The sequence below is a fragment of the Aphis gossypii genome, chromosome 1 (assembly GCF_020184175.1).
Source record: "Aphis gossypii isolate Hap1 chromosome 1, ASM2018417v2, whole genome shotgun sequence".
Lineage (NCBI taxonomy): Eukaryota > Metazoa > Arthropoda > Insecta > Hemiptera > Aphididae > Aphis > Aphis gossypii.
In genome coordinates, this window is record NC_065530.1 from 33,636,400 (window position 1) to 33,642,884 (window position 6,485).

A 6,485-nucleotide genomic window follows, 5' to 3' on the forward strand; every position below is an offset into this window, starting at 1 on the left:
TAAACATAAAATATAAATATGAACCATTTGTGAATAAATGTAATATCTATATGCAATACTACTATTACTTATTTTAAGTAATCTAATAAGAAAAAAATGATAGACTGCACATGTGGTATCAAACCAGTGTTTTATTTACATTTTTTAATTATTTATTTATTGATAATAACTTCTTATATAATAATGTTTTAGGTAATAACAAAACATTTTTCATCTTAACATAAATATTCAGTTTTAATAAAAATCAAAAATTATTCAAAATCCATTCAATGAATCTAACACAGTGGTTCGTAAATGTTTTAAATACAAATTTATCATATCGATAAATCTTATGAAATTATATATACCTAGTTTAAAAATCTAATCTAATATTTAGTTAAACCCTTGTTGAATCGGTTAGGTTAGGTTTCTTGATTTAATTATTAATATTCAAATGTATTTATTTTTTTTTTTATTTTAAACTATTCCATAGTTTATAAGTTTATTAATTATTACGATCTTAATATTACAATAAGTACAGGGAAAAAAATAATAACTGTTCTACATGTCTCTTATAAAAATATGTAGGTATACTGTATAAAAATAAGAGTTAAGAATAGATTAGAAATGTTTCATGTGACATTATATAATAATAAGTATTTAAATACATATAGATACCTATATTAAAATAAAATTGTCATTAGCTAATCAATATTGTATAACATCAGCAGACCATAATAATTACTTATCGGTAATCAGTATTATCTACCATATTAATATTCATACAATATAGACTTTATACATACACCCAATGGACAATGGTCCATATTTCAGAAAATTGCACTGCAAAGTTAATTAATAAATGGTAGGTATAATTAATTAAATTTTAAGGAAAATACGATAAATTTACTTTCAGTCGTATTCAATATTAAATAAGTAGAAATAATACTTTTTTATTGGAATTTAATTAATGTGTAGAATAACATTATTTTTTAACAAATTATTGATTAAAAAAATTAAATTGTAATTCATACTATATTTGTATTTAAATTCATTGAAAAAATTGCCCAATTACGGTAAAACAAAATTTGATGAATTCATAAATAATAAGCTAGGTATTAATATAAAGGCATAATATAGATATAAAGTAGAGAAAATATAAAACAAATTAAAAACAGAATTTTTTTTAAATTTTTTTATTTAAGTAATAGCAACTGTAAACATAATGCTATATACTTTAAAATTTGTGTGTGTAAATAATAATACTTTCATTATGGTGTTTAAATAATTCATTTGTAAATTTCAATTAAAATTCCAATTTCTAAATATTTTTATTATTATCAAATTTATATTTTGTCATAATTCAAATACATTTATTCAAATTTTCAATACACAATGTCCAAGTGAAGTACAGATACAGAGACATCTCATTAATAACATAATATGTACGACAAACATAAATCATAGTAATATAATATTAAAAGAGACAAATATTAACATAACAATTTGATTTAAGACTCTATAATATAAAAAAATAACCCATTGTGTCGACATTTACTTTACACTTTTTATGATGTATTGCTATTTTATTTCTGTTACGTTTTATATTGATATTGGTAGTTGGTATATACATATACCTTGTTATTTATTTATTGAGTGACGATCACTGTATCTAACAACAGCGGGTATAAATGAAAAACAAAAAAAAATTGACACAGGACCGCAGTATTGTAAATACAATATTATTATATAAATAGCTTCGTTAAAAATCTATACATGAGATTTAAAAATATATCACAAAGCGATTATACCCATCATTTGGTCGTCAATACATTTTTGGGTCATATTGTTGCTGTAACTGAAATTTATGTTGTGTCGATTTTAATAATGGCCATTGTCAAAATTTTTACCGTTATGATATACTTATATGTATATACGTTGTCGTATTCATACACATTTATTTTATTAATTATCTAATATAGAGAAAGGAGAATCAATATTCCAATATGAGTTTTACAGTTATGAGAATCTACCCAGAAATGTGCTCATACAAATACATTGACGGAATTAATCATATATAATATATATGAATTCTCATTACCAATTTTTTTTCTTTAAAATTATCTTAATTACCAATACATTAGTCGAGTATACAGAAAATCTATTAAAATAAACAAGCTACTATGCTACTGTAAGTTTTGTACATTTTAGTATAATTTTTCAAATAATTTTAAAAATACTGTATATTATGTATACTCACGTACTTTATAGGTTCTGAGTGAAGCGAGGAATATATAAGACAGTATTTTTTTATTTTTTTTATTCAAAGTTAGTTTCATTATTTAACATTGAAAGTATTTTTTGGTATAATAGTCATTAGTCATGACCTAGTTGGTACTTTGAGAAGTCTTAAGTTAAAAATACCAAATACTTTTATTAATAATTAGGTAAAATAAAAAAAATATTAATTATTAAATATAGGTATATATATTTTTTTTAAAAACTTACCTTAGATACTAAAAGAACATTTTTACCAAATATTGACACATTGATTGTAAATTGACATAACATACTCTTCAAAATATGTTGGCTCTTTAAGCTATTTATAAACATGGAATTTTCACTTCTTTTTAATTTTTTTTACATTTTTATTTCACGCTCTTAAGATTAAAAGTGTTATAAAACGTTTCCTTATAAATTGTTTCAATAATTTAAAAATATAAAAAAGCATACCTACAGTCAACATTTTTTTTATGAATTGACGAGATTAAATATTCAATGTACAAATGTAAAATAAAGATTTTTCCTTTTAACAAATTTTGTTATTTTGTTGTTAAAGTATTAGAGTTAATCGTTGAAACCTGAAAAATTTCACTTTAACTTTTTTTATTAATTTTTATAATATACATACATAATACATAGTAAATACAATATAATGTATATAAGTATAATACTATAATATATTAATTCATTTTAAGCTATTTATACCATAAACTTGTTCATACACTGTGTAATGTTACAGTAACAGTGTAAACTTAAGTTATAAGTTATATATGAATATGGTTGTCTTACCAAATTACCAAAACACTAATAATAATATAAAATACCCCAGCATTGAGGAATGGTCAGGCATATTACCTATGTTCATTGTTCATGTATAGATTAAAATAATTAACGTAACCAGCAGACGTTGGTGAGGTACCATGGTGTCATTATATTGTTTGCAAACAAGTTTAATTTAATTATACTTTACTTACACGTGTATAGGTACATTGAACATTATACATGTTACATTATTTATCAACAGAAATTGTTAATTTTCTAATTGCATTTCAATAACTATAACTCATCATCGTTCAGTAAACAACCAAAATGAAAGTGTCTTTAAATAAAATACTAAATGTTCTGATCCTATCTTCAAAGCTTTAATTTAAAGTTCTCAAATCTTAAAGATTTAAAATCGTACGTAAACCAATATCATACTTATATTGTAGATTATTGTATTTCAATAACTATTGAACGCATCTTGTGTTTCTATAATCATATTTTCAAAACGTGTATAATATTATAATATTAATAATATATAATAATGAAAAAACATTGTCATTATAATAATATATTCTTGAAAAATCTGCAGGAGACCCTTTGATTTTTTCTCATTCTTTCTTTTCATTTTTTTTTGTTACCAGAAATAACTATTAATATCTTGTCATACCCGTTTTTTCCCCTTGACGAAAGCTCCGGCGACTTTTTACTGGCTCTTTCAGTTCTCAGTCCGCCGCCGTCAGCGGCTGTTTGCGGTTTTTTCCGCACCCTATTCCGCCACGAGCTTCTATATACGTATTCCTTCCAGGACATTAGCCGCGGCCCGCGTCGGCCACTTTTGTATTATTATTTTTCTCTCGCCCAAGACATTTTGTCCCAATAACATTACGCGGGCTTAACCCTCCCGCACACACCATCCGCTACACGCACGACAACGCGCACTGTGGTTTTCTCTCTCTCTCTCTCTCTCAAAGTAGCCCTCCGCACGTATATAGGTCCCAAAAATCCTTCGTCGTTGATATGTGTTGTTTTTCATTTTTTTTTTTTTTTACTTTACTTTACTTTAACTTTTTTCGTCGTTCCTTGGCATAACGTTTTTCCCAGTCACTGGCGAACGATTTATTAAAAGATAATTTCTCGATTGCCACCGCGCTTCGCCGTTTTCTTTCTTTTGACTTTCCTATTTTTTCCGTGCTTTTCTTCTCCCTCCCTTCCTCATTGCTGATATCCGAGTTTTTGCCAACCGACTGATACGTCCGTCCTCCCTGCGGCGGCGGGTCCTTGTTTTACACCGCAATAATAACGCCCCATTAGCAAACACTCCTGCTCCCCAGTACCCGGTTCACTACTCTCTCACTCACTCTCTTTCTACCTCTATCTCCTCTTGTGTTACAGTAGTGTGCTCGTCCTGTGGGGATTATATTACTATGTATATAGAACAAAGTCGAGAGGACGACCGGGCAGCACGACTCTAATGACGGTGTACGGCGTATGTATATAATGTATATATATATATATAATATATAAATTGCACCAGACCACATGCTGTTTGCACGTGTAATGTAGAACATTATTATTATTATAATCATTTTAATTTTTTGCCCGATTATTAATTGCCGCCAATTTTACGGATCGTAATATTATTATCACTACAAGATACATCATTACCATTCGAGTGTGTGCTATAATATATTATAGCAAAATATTATATATGCCTGAAATACGTCAAATCCGCGGTATGTAAGTACATAATATATAGTAACGATTTCGTTGTATTTTTCTTTGGCAGGCCTAATTAGATCGGGGACGTCATTAGTTAAATGTTTGACTACACTGACCAACACAGGAATGTGTCGCGTATAAAATACCTTTTAGGTATTGGAATTCGTTTTAGTAAACGATGTTAAACTATTAAAGTGTGGCAAAAAAATAATATGAAGGAACTATTGAATTCCGCTAGTATTTAAGTCACTCAAATAATATATATTTTTTTAAAGCGGAATGAATTCGTGTTTTAAATTTCTGGTCTTTTGACGATTATAATATTATAATAGATATAATATTTTTGTTAGAATTACTGTATCTATTATTATTTATTACAACTTAATAACATAAGAATTTTTTGAATATTTTAAAATACCTTGTGATATTACTTAATTTAATCAATTAATTTTTTTTATTATATACTCTTTTATATCAATAACTTTTAACCGTACGCCCGTACGTAAACATTAAATTAATAGCTGTTTATTTGTCAAATAAATAACAAAAAGTAAAGTTCACAACTTAAAACTTTTCATTAATAATTTATTCTATCATCATTTGCGGCTAAATATATTTCATAATTAACTAAAAATACGAACTCCTATACTATACAAACAGGAAGAATTTGCAAAAAACATACAATATGCTCCTTTTTTGCATAAAAGGTGATCGTATCTATTTTAATATTTATAAACATAAAATAAATTTATATCATAGAACTAATTTCATCAAAAATCTTGGTAAACTGTTTTCACAAATAACATAGTATGAATAAAAAAATATATTTGTATTAATTTTTTTTTTTAATTTAAATGAGGTTAAATGTTGTTTTAACAAATTAACAAAAATTTTATTTGTATTTTTTTGACAGACTACCTCAGAACATACACCAGTTTAATTTTACTTACATTGAGACTTAATTATAGATACGTATTTTACTTTCATATTATGTATTAACATATAATGTTGAACTGATACTATAGGTATATTATGCAATTGTATACATAATCTAGAATTTCAATTTCAATCATAAAAGTTGTTTTATTTATAACACAATTGATAATATTATAAACCTACATAATATAAAATATGATTATAATATGTGTATACAGTATAAGAGTAATATATTATAATAATTAATAATCATATTAATATGTGGAATATCGAAGATATAATTTATAGTATGTGGTTATAGAACGCAAAAATGATATAATATGGGTGTGGTTTGAAGTGCGAATATAAAACTACGTAAATTGTAAGGATCTACTGTCGCTAGGGAGTGGATTATTAGCATAATCGGAATAATTCGGAGCAGCTGACAGCAGACGTTATCTCGACTGCATTTCTTAGTCCGTTTTTATCACGTATTTTCCTAACCCCTCACTGCTACACTGCAGCACCATGCGCATCCGATCGCTAGTCAAGAAAAAAATTGTCCTCCCTCTCAAGGTTCTCCTCCTACTCACTCTTTCCTCCTGCTCCCTCAAAGTCTCTCACACGCTCTCTTATTAACGTCCTCGTTGAATTGTGTGTTTTTAAACGGGCCACGCTCCTCCAGGCATGGGCACGATTCCAAAATCTTTCTCGACAGTCGAACATCCGAGCTCGTGAGACGCGTAAGGGGAAGGGGAAAATACGAAAAAAAACCAAATTATGTTTATATTTATATAAGTATACCGAATTAAATTCGTCTGATG